General features: G+C 47.4%; 1 protein-coding gene across 2 annotated transcripts in view; it reads left to right on the top strand.

Annotated features, from left to right (window-relative positions):
- Positions 1-17296, top strand: part of KIF26A (kinesin family member 26A) — a 179595-nt gene that overhangs the window by 79234 nt on the left and 83065 nt on the right. The gene's annotated exons all lie outside the window — the stretch shown is intronic.

Here is a 17296-nt window from a genome sequence, read left to right as displayed (position 1 = left end):
GAGAAGGATCCGGATGTTGCAAGATTGGCGCTCTCTGGAAACAGGCCTTCAACCCTTGAAATGCCTCCTCCGCCTCCTTGTCCCAGGAAAACGGCGTCTTGGGGCGCAGAAGCCGGGTCAACGGGGTGGTGCGGTGAGCATAATCCGCAATGAAGGTCCGGTAATAGTTGGCGAACCCCAGGAAACGCTGTAGGTCCTTGCGGTTCCGAGGTGCCGCCCATTCTCGAACCGCTGCCACCTTCCCAGGATCCATTTGCACCCCACCTGGTGAGAGTCGATGACCCAGGAAGTCCACTGACTGCTGATGGAACTCGCACTTGCTGAGCTTTGCATACAGACGATGCTCGCGCAAGCGCTGCAGCACGGTCCGGACATGGCCCTCGTGGCACGCCGGGTCACGGGAGTAAACCAGAATGTCATCCAAGTACACCACCACGTACTTGTCTAGCAAGTCCTGGAACACGTGGTTGATGTACCGTTGGAACACAGCAGGCGCGTTGCACAAACCAAAGGGCATAACCAGGTATTCAAACTGTCCGTACCGGGTCCCGAATGCTGTCTTCCACTCATCCCCGGCGCGGATCCGAATCAAATTGTAGGCTCCCCGGAGGTCTAGCTTGGTGAACACCTGCGCCCCTTGCGCCCGCTCCAGTAACTCCGAAATAAGGGGCAAGGGGTACCGGTCCGGGATGGTAATTTTGTTCAGGGCCCGGTAATCATGGCAAAGGCGGAGCTCCCCACATTTCTTTTTAACAAAGAGCACTGGTGCAGCAGTGGGCGAGGTAGAGGGTCTAATGAACCCACGCTCCAGGTTCTTGCGCAAGAAGTCCTGCAAAGCCTCGCGCTCTGGCTCTGTTAACGAGTATAAGCGACTCACCGGTAGAGGCGCTCCGGGCTGGAGGTCTATGCCGCAGTCAAAGGACCGATGCGGCGGCAGCTGGTCTGCCCCCCGTTCCTCGAACACGTCGTGATAGTCCCGGTACTCAGCGGGGAGCGTCGCAGCCGCCTCCTCAGTGGACGCAGCTGCTAGCATCTCAGTCTCAGCAGGAGAATTGGGGTCTGGGAAGTGTACAGTCCGTTTGACCCAGTCAATCTGCACATTGTGAGCCTCTAGCCAGTCCATCCCAAGCACCAGGGGGAACCGGGGCATGGAAGCAATATCCAGAGTTCGTATCTCACGGTGCTGCTGGAGGCACAGGACCAGGGGCTGGGTCTCTTGAGTGACGGCGCCCGAACGCAGTGGCCGTCCGTCGATTGCCTCCACCTGTACCGGTTCTGGCTTGTTCCGAAGTGGCACCCGATGCTGGGCAGCAAAAGCAGCGTCCATATAAGAGCGGGTTGCCCCTGAATCCACCAGAGCATGGGTAAGAATCCATGGCCCTCCTGGAGGGTATAGATGTACCGGAACCATAAGGTGTTGTAATTCAATTGGTGCGGCCCCATTCTGTGCTGTTTGGGACCCCCGGTAGCTAGGGCCATCAGCTACTGGGGTTGGCGGTTTCCCTGCGGCTGGCGTTTCTCTGGGCAAGACCGAGCGAAGTGTCCACTTCCGCCACAGTAAAGACAGAGATTTCCCTCCCGATGCCGCGCCTTCTCTGCAGGGGAAAGGCGTGGCCGCACTGCCCCGAGCTGCATAGGCTCCTCCGTTAAATCAGTTGTGACCGTGGGGCTGCTGGAAAAAGCTGGTGCCGTGAACTGGAAGTGTCGGCGACCCCGGGCCTGACGACGATCCTCCAACCGATCGTCTATTTGTAGACACCGTTGAATGAGAGTGTCTAGCGTGGTGGGGCGTTCCATTGTGGCCAACTGGTCCAGAACCTCGTCTGAAAGCCCCTCGAGATACTGGTCCCGCAGTGCCGAATCATTCCAGGTCAAGTCCTGTGCCAGCAGCCGAAACTCCGTGGTATATGCGGCCACCGTGGACTTGCCCTGTTTCAAACGCCGAATCGCCCGGTTGGCTTGACTCCCTTTCTGGGGATTGCCGAACGCGGCCTCCAAATGATTGCAAAACCCCGTATAGTCTGCCAGCAAGGGGGAGTCTTGCCTGAGTAGCGGCAACGCCCACTTGGCCGCCTGGTCCTTTAACAAACTAATCAAAAAGTGCACCTTGGTGCGGTCGTCAGGAAAGTTCCGGGCTCGCCCCTGAATATACAGCTTGGCCTGGGCCAGGAACATGGGAAAGCTGGCCGGGGCTCCATCAAATTTCTCAGGCAAAGCCACTGGGTACTTGCCAGGAGCCGGGGCGTCGGCCCCAGGAGCCGGTAGGGCTTCCAAGCGTTGCTGAAGTGCCACAACCGCGTCACTGAGCTGCTGCACGGTGTGAGTCAAGGTCTGGTTCCTCTGGGCCAAATCCACCAGTGCAGCCGCCTGGTCAGCCATGGCCTCTGGCTCTTCCCGAACGCACCCCTACGAAGGGGGAGTGCGGGTATGGCGGGAGCAAACTGTGCTGGTCCCAGGGGGGATGAGTTACTATTACCGTAGGCCAAGATCAACAGGGAGCCGGGCGGGGTAGCAGGAACGATGGTAGGGCAGAAGCAGGAAGCCAGGCGAGGAACCGGAACACTGGTAGGGTAGAAGCAGGAGTCCAGGCGGGGAACAGGAACACTGGTAAGGCAGAAGCAGGAGTCCAGGCGGGGAACAGGAACACTGGTAAGGCAGAAGCAGGAGTCCAGGCGGGGAACAGGAACACTGGTAAGGCAGAAGCAGGAAGCCGGGCGAGGAACAGGCACACTGGGAGTGCCGAACAAGGACTGGGTAAAGCAGATACTTCACAACGACGTTGCTCCCGCAACCTGGGACCGGGCTGCCTGACCTTTATCTTCTTCTAAGGCCGGGGCGGTCCCGGCCCCCAGAAGCCCCGCCTCTCTTGGCCTTAAGGCGAGCACTCCTCCTGGGAGACACCAGTTCCCTTCGCCTCTCTGCCCTAAGCCTCTGCAGATCAGGAGAGGCCGAAGGGTTACTGGGCCCCGGGGGAGGCTCACCTGTAGCCACTGAGTCTTCCAGCACCTCTGGGGCCTGAATGATTTCACCTGGTGCCTGCTCTTGAGTTTCCTCAGCAACTAGGCCTTGCCCCAGTTCAGCCGGCCCTGGAGGCGGGGACTCCTGCGCCGGCTGGGATTCCTCCGGATCACTCTCAGACTCGGAATCCCAGGCCATCACAGGGAGAGGCAGGGCTCCAGAGGAATTACGGAGAGCGTCCCAGGAGGGAGAGAAGCAGCCCATCTATTGGGGAAGGAAATCAGCATAGCACCAGTGGAGAAGGGGGGCAGATGGGAGAATCGGCGAGGTGGCTCCATGACTCCTCGCCGGACACCAGCGGGGAGAGCACGGGTCCTCCGCTGCCCACACCCTCCCTGCGCAGAAGGCTTCCGCGCAGGGAGAGTAGGCGGAGACTTGGCGTCAAAGAACTTCTTTGCTGGAAGAAGTTCAAGAAACGCCCACTGACGGATTCTGCCAGCGACTGAGACAGCCACGGGTGAGTGGCTGTCCGGACAGAATAGGGTTCACCCAGGTAACTCAGCCAGGTGTGGCGACGACTTATGCACGAGCAACCCCTAGAACCATTACACCAGCAAATCAGACTGTTAGGTCTAAGACAGTGGTGGACCAATGAGTGTCAAATTGGGGATGTTTCACTGCAGGTCTTTAGACATTATTCAGACAACTGATTCCTTTGTGTGGTGGAGTGCCTCCTTTCCAGCATTCTATGTGACACTTGTTGTTGTTGTTTAGTCGTTTAGTCGTGTCTGACTCTTCATGACTCCATGGACCAGAGCACGCCAGGCACTTCTGTCTTCCACTGCCTCCCGCAGTTTGGTCAAACTCATGCTGGTAGCTTTGAGAACACTATCCAACCATCTCGTCCTCTGTCGTCCCCTTCTCCTTGTGCCCTCCATCTTTCCCAACATCAGGGTCTTCTCCAGGGAGTCTTCTCTTCTCATGAGGTGGCCAAAGTCTTGGAGCCTCAGCTTCACGATCTGCCCTTCCAATGAGCACTCAGGCCTGATTTCCTTCAGAATGGATAGGTTTGATCTTCTTGCAGTCCATGGGACTCTCAAGAGTCTCCTCCAGCACCATAATTCAAAAGCATCAATTCTTCGGCGATCAGCCTTCTTTATGGTCCAGCTTTCGCTTCCATACATCACTACTGGGAAAACCAGTATGTGACACAGTATGTGACACAGGTCCTCTTAAATAGGGCCCCATTCACTTGATCCTTCCCTTTCAAAAGGTAAGCGAAAGAACAACAGTTGTGTGAATGTGCTGCCTTCTTAGAACGCCCTACAATTGCAGGTTGCTTTAGATAAATGCTGTAAGGCAAGACAATGCACCTGTTTCCCCATCATGCAGAAGAGTCAATTGACCATGTAAACTCTTTATTGGCACCAAGTAAGTATGTTTAGAATTGCACCCTAAGGCTGCAACTGTAGGCATGCTGACACAGGCATGAATCCGTGAGACTTACTTTTAAGAAGACAAAAGACAGAAGTACTGTTCTTAGAGGACAGGGGGTGGGCTGGTGTTGGGGACTCCCTGGTCCTGAATGGGGTAACTGTGCCCCTGAAGGACCAGGTGTGCAGCCTGGGAGTCATTTTGGACTCACAGCTGTCCATGGAGGCACAGGTCAATTCTGTATCCAGGACAGCTGTTTACCAGCTCCACCTGGTACGCAGGCTGAGATCCTACCTGCCCGCAGACTGTCTCACCAGAGTGGTGCATGCTCTAGTTATCTCCCGCTTGGATTACTGCAATGCGTTCTACGTGGGGCTACCTTTGAAGGTGACCCGGAAACTACAACTAATTCAGAATGCAGCAGCTAGATTGGTGACTGGGGGCAGTTGCTGAGACCATATAACACCGGTCCTGAAAGACCTACATTGCCTCCCGTTTCCGAGCACAATTCAAAGTGTTCGTGCTGACCTTGAAAGTCCTAAATGGCCTCGGACCAGTATACCTGAAGGAGCGTCTCCACCTCCATCGTTCTGCCCGGACACTGAGGCCCAGCGCCGAGGGCCTTTTGGTGGTTCCCTCACTGCGAGAAGCCAAGTTACAGGGAACCAGGCAGAGGGCCTTCTTGGTAGTGGCGCCCACCCTGTAGAACGCCTTCCCATCAGATGTCAAAGAGATAAACAACTACCTGACATTTAGAAGACATCTGAAGGGAAGTTTTTAATGTATGACATTTTAATGTATTTTTAATCTTTGTTGGAAGCCGCCCAGAGTGGCTGGGAAGCCCAGCCAGATGGGCAGGGTACAAATAATAAATATTATTATTATTAGGAAAATATGGTTAGGATTGGCCTGAAATTCCATGTTTATATAACTGGCTGATAACTGGCTGTATTATTTCTTTGTTCCTGTGTTAGTTTTGCACCAGTGACCGTGTTTGGTATTAGAAGTGTTCAAGAGAATGCTTTAAAGTAGTCTTCTCCAGCTGGTGCCGTCTAGACGTTTTGGACTACAACTCCCATCAGTCCCAATTCCTGATGGGAACTGTAGTCCAAAACATCTGCAGGGCACGAAGCTGAGGAAGACTGCTTTAAAAGGGGGTGGGTAGGTTAAGCTGCCTTTTGTCCAATTTTACTGCGTTTGAGCTGTCAGAGTATTGAAGTAAAACTATCCCTCTGTAGCAGTTCCACTTTATGTGATCAGGCTCTGAACTTGTCATAAAGGTAGCCTGGTAATCCCCCTTGACGCCTGTGTAAATAATTACCGTCTAGAACCAGTGCATTTTCTTTGTCCACTGAAGAGTGTAATTATGAATGCTACTTTTTTGTAATAGCTTTTTATTCACCCCAAAGTTAACAAACTGGAATACAAACTGTACATGGTTTAGAGATAATCCTCGCATGAAGTATGACAGCTGTTCGAAACTGAATGGCTTCACTAAACTCTAGGAAAATATTGAATTAAAAGTGCAGGATTTTTTTTAAATTAAAAAAAAATGTAATTACCTGAGTTGGGCTTTGGTTGGGATTCTAATAGATATAGATATTAATCTCTGAGCCTACTGGAAACGCGCAAATGGGGGGGGGGAGAGTTCCTTTGTATATTCCCAGCTAACTGTATTTAAATGCAACGCAAAAGAGAATGGATAAAGTGACTGTCGCGAGGGCAGTAAAATCTTCATAGTAAACGGAGCACGGTTTGCAGATGGCTTTTTCATGCAATATGTGCCAAAACAAAAGAAATGGTGTACTCTAAGGCAGGGGTGCCCAAACTTTTTTCAAAGAGGGCCAGATTTGATGAAGTGAACACGCGTAAGGGCCGACCAAAGTTGTTGAGCTTTTTTTTTACAGTTTTACCCAAAAGTTCTTGGGCTTTTTAAGAGGATTTTACCCCAGGACATATGCTGCCATGGGGGCCGGATTAAATCGACCTAAGGACCTGCGGGATCTTAGTGAAAATGGGCTGCATGGGTTTCTGCACGGAAACTTGGGGTGCCTGATCTTATCCCAAAAGGGATTCAGGGAGTCTCCACACTGATATTATTTCACAGGAGGGATTCAAGTGCATGCTGGGACTTTAGGTTTGCACAATTGAAGTGGATTAAAAGGGTTCTGCTGCCCTAGCACAACAAACCCACTCTAAAGAAGAGCTAGAGTTCTTGTGGTTTGCAGAATGGAGGGGAAATGGATTCAGAAGTGTGGGATGCATGAATATCTGATGGGAAGATATTAGGTTTGCCATATGTCCGGGAAAACCTGGACATGCCCTCTTTTGGGGGGCCAACATGCCCATTTCCCCAGCTTGGGCTGGCAGCAGCTCAAACTGTCCTAATTTTTGCTCTTCAAGAGATGGTAACCCTAAGAAACATAAACACCCCCACAAGCAAATCAGGATGAATGCTCTTTGCCATATTGATGGTCCTCTACCAAGGAATGTAATGGCAGGGCAGGTTTGCAAAGGGCCATTAAACTTGAAATACAATTTAAAACCAATCACAATAAAGCATGTACAGTCATACCTCGTGTTGCGTTTGCTTCAGGTTGAGCGTTTTCAGGTTGTATCCCGCGGCGACCTGGAAGTACCAGAAAGGGTTACTTCCGGGTTTTGCTGCTTGTGCATGCGCAGCCGCTCAAAATGATGCCATGCGCATAAGTGGCAGATTGCGACCTGCGCACGTGCAGATGCTGGTTGCGTTATGCTCATGTTGTGAATGGGGCTTCAGAACGGATCCCATTCGCAACCAGAGGTACCACTGTATACATGTTGCTAACATCTCTAGCCAAAACAAGAGCTTTAGAGGTTTCCACAAATGACACTGAGCATATGTCGATTAGGACTGAAGGCTGAAATTGTGCAAAAGGAATTAGGATGAATTAAGCTACTGGGGCGGGGGACGTGGGTGGCGCTGTGGGTAAAACCTCAGTGCCTAGGACTTGCTGATCGTAAGGTCAGCGGTTCGAATCCCCGCGGCGGGTGAGCTCCTGTCGTTCGGTCCCAGCTCCTGCCCACCTAGCAGTTCGAAGCACCCCTAAGTGCAAGTAGATAAATAGGTACCGCTTTATAGCGGGAAGGTAAACGGTGTTTCCGTGTGCGGCACTGGTGCTGGCTTGCCAGTTGCAGCTTCGTCACGCTGGCCACGTGACCCGGAAGTGTCTTCGGACGGTGCCGGCTCCTGGCCTCTTGAGCGAGATGAGCGCGCAACCCTAGAGTCGGTCACGACTGGCCCGTACGGGCAGGGGTACCTTTACCTTTACCTTTAACCTACTGGAGCAACTCCCCCCCCCTCCTGTTAATCATTTATGCAGGTTTTTTTTTTCAATGGTGCACTGTCTTATATATAGTCTATTGAAAAAAGCTGTATGATTTGAAGGCATCTAATAAAAATAATAGTATTGGGATTGAAAACAGTTTGGTGCCTCTTGAGTATTTGAATATGATAGTCTGCTGCCTTGATCCAGTGATCTTGATCCTCCATTATGGGGTGTGTTTTTCCGCTCCCAAAAAAGCTTCTCCATGCACTCTGTTGGGGAGAGAAAACTCATATAGCTCTTTGTTCACTTAAACCCAATTCTTATCTTACTGGTGCACTGTGCTTCCTGCTTCCTGCACTGTGCTGAGGGGCCTCAGGAATGGTTAATCATACCCAACAGATACTTGGGTAATCAGATGGACTGAGTACCCATGCAGGCTCTGGGATCTGTAGCCTGAGGGTAGCTGTTAATGGTGATAGAGTAGAATGTGGTCCCTGTTAGTCATGTTGATGGGTAAGATGAGATGAGACGATAGTCAGTGTTATGGAGAGCCAGAATCCCTTACAACAAATAATACGACAAACTTTGAACCAAAGAGGAAGCTGTGGCAATAAATAAGGGACTAACAACTTTTCAAGAAACACTGAGGCAAGGCAAGGTTGCTGTAGTGCTCAGCTGACGTTTACCTAGCCAGCAAGTTAGCTAATAGACTTTGCTGGTAGAATTTGGGTTACAGAAAGGCCCTGCGGGGACAAAGAAGTAATGAAAATATGTACACTGCCGTATGGAAATGAAGTAATGAAAGGAGAAGACAAGTCTCTACCTCCAGTATGATTCATGTTTCACAGAGCAGAGAAAGTAAATGTAATATGTCTTGATATCCCACAGAACCTCAACTGAAATCTCTCTCTTGTGTGTGAATGCTGCAGTCAGATACATACATAACTGTCCAACACAGAACTGAGATAGATATTGTTCTGCATGATTTAATGGAAAAATTCAAGGATAGAGAATTTGTAAGGTAAAGGGACCCCTGAAATTAGTTCCAGTTGTGACCGACTCTAGGGTTGCGGCGCTCATCTCGCTTTATTGGCCAAGGGAGCCGGTGTACAGCTTCCGGGTCATGTGGCCAGCATAACTAAGCCGCTTCTGGCGAACCAGAGCAGCGCATGGAAACGCCGTTTACCTTACTGCCGGAGCGGTACCTATTTATTTACTTGCACGTGTTTTCGAACTGCTAGGTTGGCAGGAGCAGGGACTGAGTAACGGGAGCTCACCCCGTCGCGGGGATTTGAACCGCCGACCTTCTGATCAGCAAGCCCTAGGCGCTGTGGTTTAAACCACAGCGCCACCCGCATCCCACCCACTAGAATTTGTACTAGTTAATAATTGGAACTTGCAATAGTTCTCAAGATCAATGGGTGGAAGGAGTGCAGAGTGAAGTGTCTGAAGCAGGAGTTTGTAAAATTTTGGGGAACCTCTGCTGGCGGAACCCAGAGGTTCTATGGAACCCTGGTTTGAAAAACACAAGCATTACCCTTATCCATGGACATTGCACAGGCCTGAGGTGGGCCAGGGACACTTAAAGGTAGATGGGTAGTCAGAATCTTGTTCCTCCTCGCTAGGCATAGCCTCTCTCCTCCATGGAATTCTCTGGCTCGGCCCATACTGTTAGAAAAGTGCAGAATTCATTTAAATTAGGTACATTTGACCATTTGTCAGATTGTCCAGGAAGCATGTAGCAAGGACGCCCTTTTTGAGAAAGACTTGACTTGGTTTCCTCTTTCCCAGTACAATAAGGAGGGTGAATGTCCTGAAAACGTCTTTATCCCAGGCATCCTGCCAAAGAAAAACCCTCCCAAACAAACAACCCCCTCCATTTGATCTTTTCTCACCTGCAGGCCAAGTGGGTATTATTATAGTCTCTCGTAAAGGGACATGCCCAAACTAGCTGCGGCAGCCAGTTGAGCCAACAAGCACCAGTAATCATACCAAAAATGGTTGGCCTAGATTTCACCTGTTCCTATCATGGGCAGGCTTTCACACCAGGTGTGCATGAGAGAATATTCAGAGAAGAGAGGACATAGAATGAGGCCCTTGCGTCAGGCAGTCATGGTACTAAAAATGTGCATGGCTTGCGTATGGTGGGGCTGCGATAAAATTAAAAGTTTCTGGGGATGTATCCACGAGGAGCTTAAAAAGATGTTTAAAACCTCTATAGAAAAGAAACCAGAGGCGTACTTATTAGGGATCCTAGGCAAGGACATCCCTCGACGTAAGAAAAGGCTATTTCTGTATGCTACAGCCGCAGCCAGACTACTACAGGCTAAAAATTGGAAGGGGAGATACTATCCCAACAAAGGAAGATTGGATAAGTAAAATGTGTGATTTTATAGAATTGGCGAAGTTAACGGCAGCCATAAGACACCAGACAAACCAGAAATTAAGATTAGAATGGCAGTGTTTTGGAAGAGTATATGAAAAAACACTGTTCCAAAGACAGTATGTTGATATGCATAGACTAAGTTTGTAAAGAAAACAAGGAGTCAAAATAACTAAATCGATTATTTATAGAGTAATATTTAAAAGACACAAAATTAACATGACACTTAAGCATAAAAATGTCGAGTACCGGTGGAGGGAAGTCACATGGGTGTAATTTTTTGGGGCATTGGATATTGTATGCATGGTATGTATTGTGGCTGTATCTCCCCCCCCCTTTCTTCTTCCTTTCTCTTTAGTATTTGTGGTTAATTTGTATGTGAACAATGAATGAATGAATGAATGAATGAATGTGCATGGCTTGTTTCAAGGGTTCAAAGACTTTTAGGCCAGTTGTTATTTCCATTTGATGGCTGTGTATTAGGCTAAGCTAATAAGGCGAATACAGCAGCAGTTTGTGTGTGTTTGTTTTAAAGAACATGGTAGTTTTTTAAAATAGTATATTTAAGAAATTCACGTTAAGGCAAGACCGAGTGTGCTGCTAAATTTCACTGCTCTTTTGTTCAAGTTCCAATAAATATATTTTCTGTGTATTACCAACACACAAAAGTTTCTTGGATACGGGATGCTTGGCTAGTTGTGACAACCCAGCTTGAGGAAGAGGCTGCACAGATCATACTTGAGGGCTTCATAGACTTTTCCAGCATTTTTTGTAATCATTCTTTTTGAAGGAATTTATTGCAAAACTGACGAACGGTTCAGCTGTGCTAATTGGAAGAGATTTATTGCGCTGCTGCTAAATGATGTAGCATTGTTTGATGGCAAAAAGTGTATAAACTAGTACAGTGGGATGCAATGGCATTGAGTGTGGCTTTTAGTTACCCCTTTCTCCCATTTATGTGTATTATTGATTTTATTTCACTGTTCAGGCGGTAATGGATTTATAATTAGAATACAGTCACAGTAATCAATGATGAGATTATTGGGCATATAAATAGAACTTTTGAGACTAAGGTGAGGTCATTTCCTGCTGTAACCAAGGATCAATCATTGGGGGGTTGTTGAGAATTTTTAAGTAGCACTTGCAAGATTTAAGATTGAAATGGCTTCAGAGAAATAAATCCAGACCTACTGCTTACTTGTACAAAAAATCCCAATGGAAAGGATTGCTTTATATTTCTAGAGCAGGAGTGGAGAACATCTTTCAGCTCGACTCTACAAATCTATGATTTTATGATTCTCTGATCATGGCAAATTAACACGACCCTAGATTTCTGCCCCCCCCCCCATCATTTAAAAACCACGAATACAAAATTCCGAAATTCCTTTTTGAATTTAGAGCGGTGCAGAAAGCAGTTTGGGATACCCTGCAGTTTGGGAGGTCCTGAGAGTGCAGCTCACAGACACATCTGAACGTGCTTGCAGATGTTGGGCTTGTTCCTTCTCTGGATCTTGGCCAACATATGTATCCGGTTACATCTGGTAAGATAACTTGAGCAAGTATTGAACAGCTTGGATTTTGAACTGTAATGAGGATGATGCAATGAAAGCAATCCGAATGCAAATGGCTCTTCCTCACAACCTTGGAGGTGTTTGCATTGTCCTGCCACCCATCCCACCCCTCCTCCTTTATCAGTAAGTAGAGTTAAACGACAAAAGCGGCGACAAAACTGGCGGCTGTGTATTTTTGCCTGCCTCGGATAAGTGATTAATTTTGATCAAAGTGGGTTTGTGGAAGCATATTGAGCAACTGGCTGAAGGAGCACCGTCTCAGCTCAACAAAAGCCGAATGTGTATTTCTAATGTGTGTCAGTAAATAGAGGTCAGGCAAGGTTTCTTCCCCCCCCCAACACCCCCCCCCAAAAGCAATTATAGCAGGTTATATTACTCCAGCATAAATGCTTTAGATAGAATTGGACCTGAAATGATGGTTAAATCACTTTGAATGCATTACACGGAGTGATTAATAAATGGAATAAATACATGTAAATAAATAAGCTTTGTTGTTGTTTATTAAACATGCATGCCACCCTTCATTCTAAGATCTCGGGGCAGTTCATTGCACAAAAATACAACCACAAAATACACAATATCATCATCATCATCATCATCATCATCATCAACAACAACAACAACAACAACTCCTCCCCAACAACAACAACAACTCCCCCATGTTAATGCATGGCTATCTCATATTGGCATCCCTATCCCTGGAAAAGATTGAGGGCACAAGGAGAAGGGGATGACAGAGGACGGGATGGTTGGACAGTGTTCTCAAAGCTACGAACATGAGTTTGACCAAACTGCGGTAGGCAGTGGAAGACAGGAGTGCCTGGCGTGCTCTGGTCCATGGGGTCACGAAGAGTCGGACCCTGAACAACTAAACAACAAAATCTCTGTCCCTTGCTGCCTGCCCACTGGGCAGGATGCCGCCTCATCCAAAAGTAATAGATACTCTAAAAAGAGAATTCTGAATTGGGTGATAGGCAGATGCACGGGGGAGCCGAAGCTCTTGCCTGCATCCTTCCATATGCATCCTTGCCCGCCTCCTCATTTAGCAACTTATTGTCTCTGCTCTTCCCTGTCTCCCTAAAGGAGAGACAAGAGAACAAGCAGATAGGAGAAAGGGGAGCAGAGGCTCCTGCTTTCCTGTGTTGCCTGCCCAGCTTTCTCTGAGGCATTTTCAGCAGAGTTCTAAAAGAGCCGGGAAGCCTAGCCTGGCTTTCACCTAGCCAGGTTGTGAGCAGCATGTGATGCAGGGCATGTTTTGTTTAGAAAAGCCCCCTGATTCACCCCCTCCAGGTAGAGCTGGGAGAGGCTTCTGCCTTGAAACCCTGGAGGAGAGCTGCTGCCAATTAGTGTTCTTTAATCTTGTGTCCCCAGATGCTGTAGGACTGGGACTATTATCATCCCCAGTCATAGAATAAAAGACTGGTAGAGTTGGAAGGGACCACAAGAGTCATCTAGTCCAACCCCCTGCCATGTAACATGGGGCTCAAACGCAGGACCCTGAGATTAACCATCTCGTGCTCTACCGACTGAGCTAGTCATAGAATTGTAGAGTTAGAAGGTACCCAGAGTGTCATCTAGATCAGTGTTTCCCAACCTTGGGCCTCCAGCTGTTTTGGGACTACAATTCCCATCATCCCTGACCACTGGTCTTGCTAGCTAGGGATGATGGGAGTTGTAGACCAAAAACATCTGGAGGCCCAAGGCTGGGAAACACTGATCTAGATGGCCAGCTGCTAAGAGACTGCAATCTACTCACAGAATAAAAAACTGGCAGTGATCTAGTTTCAGGTCAAAGTTGCTGAGCTTTTTTTAGGGAGGAAAGTCCCGGTTTTTTTAGGGGTTCAGGGAAAAGTTGCTGAGCTTTTTTTTTTTTTAAAAAAAAATAAAAATAAAAATGATATTTATTAAAATTTCCAATAAGAACATACAAATACAAACAGCAACAATAAAAACAAACACAAACAAAGGACAGCAAGTATAATTTCGAACCTTATTTTCTCAACCTAATTTCCCCGACTTCCTCATACCTCCCCGTTTTGTATTCTAGTTTCATTATCCAATCAGCAAATCCATTCCCTTATTTCCCAAAAGTTTTTTACTAATTCCATTCCTTTTCTTAATCAACATCTCTGAAAGCCACATTGTTTTTATTTTTATTTTTTTTAAATAATATTTATTAAATTTTGTTTGACAATAAATATATATAAAAACATATCAATTTCAGATATCATCATTTCATAAACATCCTTGGACTTCCTCACGCCTCTTATTCCTACTCTCTAGACTCATAAGTTTTACCAGCAAATTATTAACTTAATTTAGTTTACCTAATTAAAATTTCCCAATATTCAAATCTCGAATTTAATCTTTTAAATTTCTTTTGTCAAAGGTTAATTATAGAATACCATTTATCCACAATTTATCTTATTTTTCAATTACATTGACTTTTGTACATAAAAATTATTAATTTGTTAGAGCCATGATGTTACAGATCTTACATTTTTCTTAACATTCATACAGTTTACAATACTTTTGCAGATAGTCTTTAAACTTCTTCCAGTTCTCCTCCTCCAATTCTTCTCCCTGGTTTCAGATTCTGCCAGTCATCTCATCCAGTTCCATATAGTCCATCAGTTGCATCTGCCATTCTTCCAGTGTGGGCAAGTCTTGAGTTTTCCAGCCTTTAGCAATGAGTATCCTTGCTGCTGTTGTAGCATATGTTTTTAAACCCATGTCAATCTAGCATTCATTAATCTTATAGTATTTATTAAGATAGTCTTTGAATTTCTTCCAATCTTCTTCCACTGTCTCTTTCTCCTGGTCTCGGATTCTGCCCGTCATCTCTGCGAGTCCCATGTAGTCTGTCATTTTCATCTGCCATTCTTCCAAAGTGGGTAGGTCTGGTGTCTTCCAATACTTTGTGGTTGCTGAGCTTTTTTAAGGGGGAAGGTCGCTCACTGAAAGATCGCTGAGGAAAAACCAGCCTCACTGCAAAAGCTCCGTCTTCCATTCTGGGGAGGGTGCAACCATGGAGTGCGGGGCGAGGGGGCAGGGACCGATTCTGTTTTACCACCACTGAGGAAAGGGAACCAGCGATCGACCGCAACCTACCAAAACCTCCCAGGGATCTACCAGTAGATCGCAATCGGCTTGTTGGACATACCTGATCTAGACCATGGGTAGGCAAACTAAAGCCCAGGGGCCGGATGTGGCCCAATCGCCTTCTCAATCCGGCCCACGGACGGTTCAGAAATCAGCGTGTTTTTACATGAGTAGAATGTGTGCTTTTATTTAAAATGCATCTCTGGGTTATTTGCGGGGCATAGGAATTCGTTCATCCCCCCCCAAAAAAATAGTCTGGCCCCCCACAAGGTCTGAGGAACAGTGGATGACCCCCTGCTGAAAAAGTTTGCTGACCCCTGATCTAGACCAATCCCCTGCAATGCAGGAATCTCAGCTAAAGCATCCATGACAGATGGCCACCCAACCTCTGCTTGTTGTTGTTGTTGTTTAGTTGTGTCTGACTCTTCGTGACCCCATGGACCAGAGCACGCCAGGCACTCCTGTCTTCCACGGCCTCCCTCAGTTTGGTCAAACTCATGCTGGTAGCTTCGAGAACACTGTCCAACCATCTCATCCTCTGTCGCCCCCTTCTCCTTGTGCCCTCAATCTTTCCCAACACCAGGGTCTTTTCCAGGGAGTCTTCTCTTCTCATGAGGTGGCCAAAGTATTGGAGCCTCAGCTTCAGGATCTGTCCTTCCAGTGAGCACTCAGGGCTGATTTCCTTAAGAATGGAGAGGTTTGATCTTCTTGCAGTCCATGGGACTCTGCTTAGAAGCCTCCAAGGAAGGAAGTGCTTCCTGAAGTTTAGTTAGAATCTCCTTTCTTGTAACCTAATTGGCCGGCTTAGCTAGTGGTCAGGGATGATGGGAGTTGTAGTCCAACAGGGTTTTTCTGGAGCCCCAAGGTTGAAGAAAACTGCTGTGGATAATCCTGAGCTAAATGGGCCGACAGCCTGAATCTTCAAGTGGCACATATAGTAGTAGTGCGAATGATATTTTTTAAAACACTTGCAGTGTAGAAATAATAATAAATGTGCAGAACTCTGTTTGGAGGGATGGCTTCTGTGGGATTGCTCTGTGGGTTTTATTCACCCGGGGCGCATCGTATACATAAAAGTCTGAGAGGTGCATGTTTAGGCACAGACAGCAAAGACAGTTTTCTTGTTACTGGGCCACAGCTGCAGGTACTAAAACAACTACAGAAGTGAATTTTAGTCATAAAGTGCCTCTTACGCTATTTTATAATGAGCCCCGATGGAAACATTGTCAAGGAGCAGTAAAAAGTTTATGCTGGGAAATGTTTCCCCACAAAACGGCATAGGCTGTGCGCTTGGCATACTTTTTATGACGATCTTCTCGGTCTGTCAGGGAAGACTATTCCTTGGCCAAGTGCGTATGCTTGTCTCACGCTAGCAGGGAAGGAGGTTTTACAGCCTCTGGAATTACCCATAGGGAGTCTGATTTACGTCACATTTGTTCCCATTAATGGTGGTAGGTCATAAGAGCTTTAAGGTGAAATATGTTGAGGTGATGCCATTTATTCCCGTTTCATGCGCAAGCCGTCATTTCTGTGAGGATGCAAACTTGTTCAATTAGCTGCGGCTGTGGGGTGCTACATTAGCTTAAGTAAACAAAAGCTTTTCAGATTTGTATGCCAGGGTGCTAAGTCGGAACTGGATTTAAAAAAAATCTATGAAAATGTAAACCGTTGGACTTCTTTTCACACTGCTTATTCCGGACTTTCAGGGTAGATTCAGTGCTGTGAGGACTCTTTGAAAGAATCCAGAGATTCCTTGGAAACTGATCAAGGACAACCCAAGACATTTTGCTCACTGGGCAAAAGACAAGATTCTCCCTCCCCTTTTGCCATGTCATGTACAGAAATCAGCTGGCCTGACAGTTGAATCTTAACTTGACACTGGAACAGGACACTGTCCACATCACTTTTTTCCATTTTACTGGGGTATTTTAAAAATAATAATTGTGCACCATCTAGAAGACATTTGTTTACGGACTGTATAAGATGCAGCCAGCCAATGAAAATAAGGTAGCAGTGGTGTGTGGTCAGCACATGGAATGGCTTCCAGTTGTTTAGATCAGCAAGCCCATTCTCATTATTGCCTGGTAGAAGGTAGCAGGCAACCAGCTTGACCCAGCAATCCAATGTACCATAGGCTAGCTTAGGGGGTGTAGGGCAGGTTGTGTGGCACACACAACTGCCCACCAGTAGAAGGGTGTGGGCCAGGGGCTCATGAGGCACAGCTGAGTGTAAGGGGCCTGTGGCCTATTTGAGATGGTCTCCTCACTCTACCTAGTGGTAGGGCTAGCCATGTTTGGATTCCCAACGAGATGATCAGTCATGGCGGACTAGTTTCCTGAATGATAGCTTGCTCACATTAGCATTTTTCTCCTGCAGTATTCAGCCTCAGGGGAGTGTTCTTCAACCTTAGGCTGCCAGACTACAATTTCCACTGTCCCTGACCATTAGCTTTGCTGGTTGAGGCTGATGGGAGTTGGAGTCCAATGATATCTGAAGGGCATCAGGTTGGGAAAGGCTGCTTTAGAGCACGGTCCTTTATT

This window comes from Podarcis erhardii (assembly GCF_964252035.2).
Source record: "Podarcis erhardii genome assembly, chromosome: 1".
Lineage (NCBI taxonomy): Eukaryota > Metazoa > Chordata > Lepidosauria > Squamata > Lacertidae > Podarcis > Podarcis erhardii.
This window is presented reverse-complemented; position numbering and strand designations above follow the sequence as displayed.